The sequence below is a fragment of the Struthio camelus genome, chromosome 18 (assembly GCF_040807025.1).
Source record: "Struthio camelus isolate bStrCam1 chromosome 18, bStrCam1.hap1, whole genome shotgun sequence".
Classification (NCBI taxonomy): domain Eukaryota; kingdom Metazoa; phylum Chordata; class Aves; order Struthioniformes; family Struthionidae; genus Struthio; species Struthio camelus.
The window spans coordinates 10,602,413-10,611,858 of NC_090959.1; the positions used below are offsets into that span (position 1 = coordinate 10,602,413).

Sequence of the window (9,446 nt, forward strand, 5' to 3'; positions counted from 1 at the left end):
TAAGATTTGACAAGAAGATTGTGACCTGCTTCCATGGGACTTCATGGAGAAGTTGCGTGTGTTAGTACTTTATGGAAGTTATAACCGGTACAGGAGAAACCTTATTTCTATCAGACAGCCACCTTAAGGATTTTGTGCGGTAGATCAGCACCTACTGAATTCCCCAGTCCTCCAGCATTTGCAGCAGGCCTCGCACCCTCTCACCTCCAATTCCAGGGGCTGCTGTCGCAGTATGGAACAATTCCCTTATTCTTTTTTCGTTTTCTGCCTTGAGATACTGGGCTTTGCTCAGGTCAGCTCAGCTTAATAGGTTTCTTCCCTCTATGACGTTCTTCCTGAGTTATTGCAGACAAAGCTCCAAAACTGATGAACTTCTGGCCTTTGCCCTTCTCTGTTCCTACTATTTCTTTTGTTTTGACTCTGAGGTACGGTGTTCCTCTACTTGGGATACAAAGTCATCTAGACGTTAAGCAGGAAGTTATGGTATGCTATTGCCAAGATATGGAAAGGCAGTGGGTATTTCTGATACAGAGGATCCTGCAGAAGTCAGAGGCTCTGCCTAAAACCACGCACAGAATATGTCCCAGGCTACAGCTGGATTTGTAACCCTAGTTTTACAAACTCCCTGGGACTCTGGGTCCTATGGGCATAGTTTACTTGAATAGGCCAGATAAATGCGATGAAAATAGAAGGCAAGGGGGAAGGAAATTTTTAATCCAAAACCACAGAAACCTGAGTTTTTCTATTTTGGATGTTCCTGTTTTTTGGTCTGGGTGTTTAGTTTTCAAGGTAGACAAATATTTTCCAGATGGAAAAAATACATATATTTAGTCATTTTCCCTACTTTCTCCTCCCTTCCCTTTCCCTAAATTGCTGGATCATTTACAGCTGACCCTAAGTATTGTTTCATTTTTCTCCTCCCGTGTCCCTACTTATAAACTAAGGTAGCTTGGCCAGATCTGGTCTCTTTAATGTATCTTACCCTTATGTGTAAAATGCCAAAGTGAGTTGTGGGAATGGTTTAGGCAGCACTCATGGTAATATGATGATTACTTAGATAATTTTAAAGCTTTTTTGGCTTTTGCTCATGACTTATGTCTGTCCACAAGACACAACATGATTACAGAAAGCTTTCAGAGTGGTGGCGTGTGTGTAGCTTTGGAAGGCCTCCCATGTTGATTTCAAGGAGACCTCACAAATGGGAAGGTAAAAATGAAGCCCCAGATGAGACATCAGGACTTGATTTTCCTGCCAGCTGGTATTTGTTTGTCTGCATCTGCCACTCCTCTGAAAAAGCTGCCGGCAGCAGGAGCTGTGCTGAGCCTTCTGGTGACGCACGTGGGGCGAGCAGCACCAGCGATCAGTCTGCCGTGCTGGCTTTGCAGTGCTGGGAAGGTTGAAAACTTGCTGTTGTCAATAAAATAAAAAATTGTGACTCAGAGAGCGAAGCAGGAACTGCGTAAGATTGTTGTGCTCTACCAGAGCAAGATTTAAACTGGTCTGAGAAAGGCAGTGAGTGAGCGCCGTGTGTTCGCAGCAGCCCTCCACGCCGGTCCTCTGCAACACACAGCCCTTGCTCTCTTGGTTTTGCGCTGCTCGTCTGTGGAAAAAATGACCAAAGAGTAAATAGTTAAAAGGCATCAGCTTCCAAACTGGCTGATCTCCAGTGCTGCTGATCCAAGTCCAGCACACCATCTAAGGGCACATATTTATCTTTGTGCATAATCCGTGTTTTTTTCCCCCCCATTCAGATTTTTTGGTCTCCCAGAAATGTTTCCACTATGCTATGCAACCTACTTTTTAATTGTGTGCTTCAGCATAAGCATTACTGAAAAGACCTTCTGCTTTAGCTAGGTAACTGGTGACATCAGTTATCTTTCTACTCACTTCTAGCTATTCTGGGAGCGTGAGCAGAGCTTGATTTTCACGTCTCACTTCCTGCCAGTGTCTGACTCCTGATAGACGCACTATTTGCACCCAGTTTCACAGCCGAATCCTGAATGCCATATGGGTTCCTATCAGCCCCATGCTGAACCTTGGCAAACTGCTCAGTGAGCCCAAGGTAAGATTTTAATTCGAAGCAAGATTTAATTTGAAGTAAGATTTTTAATTTGAGGGTGACACCAGGCGTTCAGCTTTCTTTTTCAATGGTTCAGAGCCTGATTTGCTAAAAGGTGTTTATTCAACTGTGCATACAGCTATTGCAATTAGGTACAGGGACTGGTCAATGACGGGTGATCTGGCCGCTTTGTAGCTGCTTTGGCCTTAGCCAATTAACTGATTTGTTCCTACCCCTGCAGTCATTGGGCATACAGCTCAGATACATATTTGCATATGCTAAATTTAGCGTATGCATCTATGTATCCAGTCTGTGTGCACAATTTGGGCATGTTTTCATTTGCATTTTAGCATGTTCAACTGAACGCAGGCTTAGATCATTTTGAGTTGAGAGGGACCTCTAGTGGACCACTTTGTCAGAACACTAGTATTTTAATATCCTGCAACCATCCTTGGAGGGCCTGTCTACAAGGGAAAGCTTTTCCATTTGTGCAGATAAAGTAAACAAGTCCACAAAAACATCTCCACACTTGCTACAACAGTTCCCATTCAATGCTTCTTGCATCCTCTGTGGTCCTCGCTGACCTAGCAAGCAACTAGGAAGTACCCCGAGCACTTGACAAAACATCTAGGAGATTGGGAAGCATCACTTGATCCTACTACTGAGGCACTGGAGCTTAAAGAAAATGCTAATGAAGTCTGAAATCATATTTGCATTGCAAACAGCACAATTTAGTCTGCCTTTTTATAGAATTAATTTGAACTGTCTGTTGTTTTGTTCCAGTTGAGTGGTTGAATAATGCGTCTCCTTTAGGCGGCTCAGCACTGTAAAGATCTTATTCATAAACAAAGCAGGGTAAATTAAAAACTTGCTATATTGGGCAGATAATCTATTCAACTTTCTGACATTTATTTGACAGCTGTCTTCAAATTACAATGTGATAGGAAGAGTCCTGTTCTCCCAGGAAGTCTGAAATATCATTGCTGATGTGTTAAATTTGTTAAAGGGAGATTTTTCATAACAGTTCTATTAGGTCATTAGCTAAAGGGTTAAGCTACCCTATAGAGAGGTTTCATAAGCTCTTTAGAGCAAACAGAACATAGGAAAGCATGAGGATTATTTAATAACTGATTAAACAACAAGGAAAGTGGCAGGCCTTAGAGGAAATGAATATAGCCTTAATAGTTTCATGATTGTCTGTTTAGTCCATCTAAGGAAGAGTTTATGAAGACCTTGGAGCAGTGGCAGGAGACAGTCGAGACTATATTTAGTTAAAGAGTCCAGGGGGGAACAGCAGAATTCATCCACATCCCATAACCTCATTATGAGAGAGTTTGTCTAAGGATATCACCATCACCGTGCTGAACCTATGAATCTCAGAGCAAAGTTTCTGTATGTTGGAGAGCAACAAGATACGTGCCAGGTATATCCAAGAGCTAGGAGAAAGATCTCAGTATCTCTCCCGGGGTCCTGCTGTAGCGTGGGCCTGGGCTACCTAGGTTGGAAGGAGCAGAAAGGGCTGCTGCAACTAAAACGTGATTTCTGCAAGCACGAGTCCATAGAAAGGAGAAGCCCTGCAGTTGTCCTCTCTGTAACTGAACACGATTTGCCCCTGTGTGATGTGAGTGTTGCCAGGCAGAGGTGGCAGTCTGTTTTTTCCTGAAATATCTTGACAAATATCTTTCTAGGCGTGTAGAAAAACTGAGGATGAATTTTGTATCATTTCACCAAACATTGCTGCATGAATTGGGCAAAACAAGAATGCTCAGCACTGTAAAATCTTGAGTGAGTGAGGGTGAACAGGGCAGGCTGGGATCCCAGGTTCAAATCCAGATTCTGTTACTTTTCGTTCAGAACTCACCTAAACTATAAAGATCCTATTTTCTAGGCCTGCAATGCGTGTACATCTGTTTGGATGCAGCGTTTGCGTGGCAGCGACGAAACTGGTAGCTGAAGTCCCTTTGGGTGCTGCAGCAGCAATCTAGGCTGTTTTCAGCTCATGCAGCAGCAAGTCTGGCAGCCCAGTGAGGAGAACGGAACAACACCAAGGACTGATGCATTACTGGTGCTTGAGTGTGTGTATGTGGTTGGTTGGTTTGTTTGTTTTTGAGCTAGAATCGAGGAGAGCTAGTTCTTGCCAGTTAGAGATTTAGGAGTCACATTTTAATCAGCATCAGCTATCTCTGACTTCATGTCTTATACAGACTAGATATCCCTTAAGCAGTAGTCTTATATTCTTTGATCAAAGCCTAGTGAGCTCCAGGACAAGGTATGAACAGCTTATGACCAGGTTAGGTCTACTCCTAACAGCTGTTAAACATCCACAAATTCAGGCTTAGGCTGCGTGCATGTTCCTTGGCTGAAGAAGTCTTGCCCTGGAACAGTCAGAAAATTGGAGATGATTTTTATCAGCTAAGGAAACACTTAAGGCCCGGATACTTACGGGTCTCTTGCTTTGATTCAGCAAAACAGTCTTGGCTTCTCTGTTATGTTTTAAAAGGTTACTCGTGGTGACTTGGGAGCCAGTTCCCGATTTTACTGACAACGAATGTAACTACCTGAGGCAGGTTCCATGAACTTTCAGATAAGTTTAGCTCCCGAAATCCTGACAGCTCTAATTACCATCTGCATCTCACCTCCTAAGATGAACAGGAGAGGCCTTCTCACATGAAGACGATGCTCACTTCAAACTCCCTCCCCATGGGCACCTGTCCCCGGGCAATTGAGCTCAAATCCATGAAAAGAGTGGATCCTTAGTCCATCCAGAGGAAAAGTATCACAGATGATGCTTGCAAAAATGCGCCTGGCCTATTGAGTAGCTTGCTTTGTGTTTTGCTGCGATCAGAGCTAAGTTGACAGTACCAGGCTTTATAGGGTTTTGTTGTTTGCTTTTGATTGAATTACTTATATGCTCCCTTTAAAGACGGAGTCCTATGCTGGCTTCAGCCCCACATGAGAAGTACCATAAGGCTTTGCTGTGGTTCAGTTGAACGACACTGTGATACTATACTCTAAAATGAAGTTACTTTGATTTATTTTCATAGGAACCATCTTAAGTATCATACTGGACAAGGAATTGCCTGTTTTTGTTGTCTATTTTAAATCAGTTTGAGTCCACCTTTTAAATGCTGTTTTATACTCTCTTCAGATTTGTGGATATCTTCATCCATTTATACATGCAACAACATATCCTCAGACAGTGGATTTGACCTTCCTAAATGTGGTGCATATCTGGAGCAACTGGCATTTCCCATACTTTTCTGAAGACGTTTTCGGATAAGTGGTTAGTGGTTCAGCTTCATCTGCGTACGGAGACATATCTTTTTTTGGCTTACTGCAAACAGAGGATTCAGAACAGTCACATCTATAAATTATTTAACTTTCAAATGCTCATTAAATCTTCAGCTCCTTCTGCAGGCTGTGCAAGTGCTAGATACCAAGCTACGGAAGGTAGGTAGGAGGCGGAATAGGATAAAAATTGCTTACGCTTCATGCCATTATACCCAGGGATGTATCACTGTCTGGCGTGTACTGTCACTTATGTGAAGTACCTTGTGCAATACACCAAGAGTGCTCTAGCATGTAATGACACCACATAACTGAGTGCATAAGAAAGCTCGACTAGCAGAAAGGGTAGGCAATGCTACCAAGGAATCATCATTCAGCTTCATAACTGCTGTTTGCATCAGAGCAGTCTGAAAGGAGGTTGATATCTTAACATTTTTATGTGGCTCACCTGGTAAAAGCAATGCGAATTAGCGCAGTGTCTCATTTAAGCCACAATTTTTCCCTGTATCTTTTTTTTTATTCCTGCTGCATAGTTTTAGCAAGAAAAGTGAGTGAAAAATTGCTATCATAAAAGACTCATCTGCTTTCCATTATACTGACATTTAAGAATTGCACACATGAAAATGCTCCTATGTGCTACAGAGAGTGGCAGAAAAAACAGAAGGTTAAAATTTACAACAAGCGTGAGATTTTGTAATTCAGCCTACTTAGGAGATGGGGGTGGAAATGGCGACTGCGCAGCTAAAATGATCTCCCTGCACCTAATCCTTCTTATCTCTTCTTACATCTGCACGTCAAGGAATTAAATTGCCAGTGCATAGGAAAATATTTTCTTGAAACACCCTTTTCCCTCTGTCTCTTTCAGATAAAAAAAGAAATACTGATATTTTCAGCCAAAAGTCGGTGTGTTGTACTCCCTATAGGCATAACTCTATAAAGTCAGTGATTTAATATGTTTTGTTTTATCAGTAGTTTCAGTCTTCACTGGAAGGCAACTGCTAAGAAACTTTTTCTCTGAATTAGGAAAGCCAATTCCTCTTCCCCTTCAGGGCAGCTTCCAGCGACTGATACCTTTTGGTTTCTCACCAAACGAGGAGAAGCATTTTGGGGGGGCTGAGAAACAGTTCTGTCTCCCTTTACCTAGGAGAGCTACGGGGTTGTGTCTTTTGATATAGGACTATTAGCAATACCATGAAATAGTGCTTTCCAAACCTGTCGACGTGATCTGCCGAATCGCTGAGAGAGCGCGAAGGGCACTTGGGCAGGGAATAGTCCCAAATCAGAGAACCTCACTGCATCCTCATGGAGATAAATCTTCCCCGTGTTTATTGCTTGCTGCAATGGTACAGAAAAACTGGCTGTTGGGAAGTGTTGAACACCGTCTCTGAAATTAGATCCCTTTCCAGATATCTTCAGGTGAGCCCACAAAACCACAAGGAAAGTTTGAAAATCTCTAGTTTTTAATATAAGGTCTCATACCTGTCTTGGTGTTTGAACCATAGAGCTCAAGCCCAGGCCTGAGAGTTTGGACTGCAGTTCTGAATGATTTTCCTTCAGACCTTTCTCTCAAAGTGCCAAATCTTTATAAAAAAACGAAACTTTTTTTTTAAGATAGTTATGGTCATAACACTGAATGTAGAAGCAGCAACGCTAGGCTCTGACTGTTATTCTCCAGTTACCACTTCTGTATCAAATGTATTCAGTTTACAAGTCAAAACCAGTTTTTTTCCATCTCTGTCTGGATGCTTGTGTTTCAAGCTGCGTTTGCTCTGTTCCACATAACACCCCTGCCAGCAGGGTGCCAGGTCGGAAGGGGCGCCTGGCTTTGGTGGTGTTGCTGTGTGACAAAAAAAAAAAAAAAAAAAAAAGCTCCCTTCCCTACTAAGATGTGACTCTTTCCGAATAGAGTAAAATCATAGTTTTGTTAGTAGACTGTATATTTTTTCTTAAGAGGCAAATTCTAAAGAGAGAAGCAAACAGGTTTTGTAGGACTCAGCTTGCACTGTTTTTCTGATCCTTAGATAGCTTCCGTGTTGTTCCAACTTTGTATCAAAACGTGAAATTCCGCGTTTGGCAGTTTTCTATCCTCAGGTTGCGAAAAGCACATATTTATTGCTTTAGAGCAAAGAACAGAATAGCTAAACATCCACGTTTGAATGAAAACATTCAGCTTCCCTTAGTAATAGAGCTGTGTGGTTCCTATCTCCAGCTCCTGTCTGCTTTTCAGAGCTGAAAATCCCTTCCCATGTTAAGGCACATTGCAGTAAGGAAAAGGAATTGGCTCTCTGAATTCAGCCATTCACTGACCCACAAAACTCTCAGCTCTAAAGGCTGAGGGGAGCCTAAGTAACTTCAAGTAATGCACCATATAAAATAGAAATTAGACACAGTTCAGCATGGCAGGTTCAAATGCCAAATCCAAGCCTACGTTTCTGTTGTGGAACCTTTTGCATCTGCAAATGATGATGCCCCAATTTATCAGCCCTTGTAAATGATAAGTTAAAACACCTACCCTGAATTTATTGCTTTGAAAGCATTATCTGTAGGTAGAGGTAGGAAGAGGAGGAAAGAAAAGAAGATGCTTGTGGGGAATAAAAGTGAAAGGGAATGAACATCTTTTCTGAACCACAGAGCATCGGGCCTGGTGTCTTGCTGATGCATTAATGATTAACAACTGCTTCCTGCTTATAGCACATATTGCTGTATGCTGTTGCCTATGGATTTGCTTGTCCTGCTTTCCGAGATTGCGTCGGGACACAGGGAGCTGGAGTCAAAATGAAGTCGCAGAATGAATTCTGGCAGAAGAGGGCAGATGGCAAACTACAACTTTCTTTTTCTTTGTAAAAAAAGAAAACTTGCTTTAAAGAGGCAATTGCTGCCGCTGTGTGGACTTCATTGAATCATTGAATGTCTCCTTCCATCACGCAGTCCCTAGCTGTACAGTGGGGAGAGGAATCAACACGCTTCATGGAAGCACAATGGTCATCTTCAAAATCTGTGAATAACTTGCCATCCATCTCACTGCGTGCTGCGTGAATAAACACTTCAAGAACTTTAGCAGGAGATATCCTACCAAAAAGGTTGCAGAAATCAAAGACGAAAGGTAGCTGAAATCAAGACAAGGTTAAAATACCAGTCTGGGATGCTGCAAAAAGCTAGGTTCGCATCCCAGTTTTACCAGAAACGGCTTTTGTAGTATCGGTCAAATCATGTAGGTCCTATTTCAGCTAATTATTTACCATACGCCTCTGTTTACACTTGCAGGTTTGCTGGCTTCAGTGGATCACTGTGTTTAATATTTTAAGTACATGCCTAACTGATGTATCTGGGATTAATGAGACAAGAGGGGAAAATGTCATCGAAGCATCTTTCATTAATCATTATAAACTACTTAATAAGGCCTCACATATATAAATTGAGAAAAACCAGACAGGAAAAAAAGCACATTGTGAGCTGTGCTAGCAGAAAAGAAGTGTTATTCTTCTAGTCTGGGGAGAGGACAGGTAAAACTTCGTATGTAGGTTAGTGTTTAAACAAATCAAGGGTCCTGATTCTAAGTCTGGGAGTAACATTGCATTGAATTAATGCACTGACACTAGCATAAACCTCATATGGGGTGATAGGTGTAGACTTAAGGTATTTCATGCTTGAAGAAGTATTCAGTGAAGGAAGTACTACTATAACTATTTGAGAGAGACTGTGCTAATGGGTTTTTGCAGGTTTAATGAGTTTCTCCAATGCAAATGTTTTCAAAAACGTTATGAATGCCAAGTTTGCCCATCTAGAATACTTCACCTCTGAGGACGGCAAAAAAAAGCTGTCCTGGCATTAGCCTTCATTAATACAGATTTTGGACATGGGATGGCTTGAAATAAATAACACTGGTTTTCTGCACGGAAAGGTATTTTTAGTATTTTATTTAAATTTTTATTCCGTCCTTCAAAGCTACAAAATTATTTTTTGTAGGAAAATTCTCCTGTGTTAAAAGTTTGAAAATGCCTGAAGGTTTCACAGTAACTAACAGAGTGGGCATATTGCTACTGCTATTTAAGTACTAATTGCTAAGAGTTATTACAAAAGCGTAAATGTTAAAGGCTAA

The 9,446-nt window shown here is 41.7% G+C and overlaps 1 long non-coding RNA gene across 2 annotated transcripts; it reads left to right on the forward strand.

The window, feature by feature from the left end:
* The first annotated feature begins 1,915 nt into the window (after nt 1–1,915).
* On the forward strand, nt 1,916–9,226 carry LOC104150039 (uncharacterized). 2 transcript variants are annotated; one of them, XR_011135297.1, is made up of 3 exons: nt 1,916–2,062; nt 5,208–5,509; nt 8,039–9,226. It is a non-coding gene; the product is annotated as an uncharacterized lncRNA (long non-coding RNA). The 2 variants fall into 2 exon arrangements; XR_695474.2 differs by having other exon boundaries at nt 5,208–5,342.
* Nucleotides 9,227–9,446: the final 220 nt, after the last annotated feature.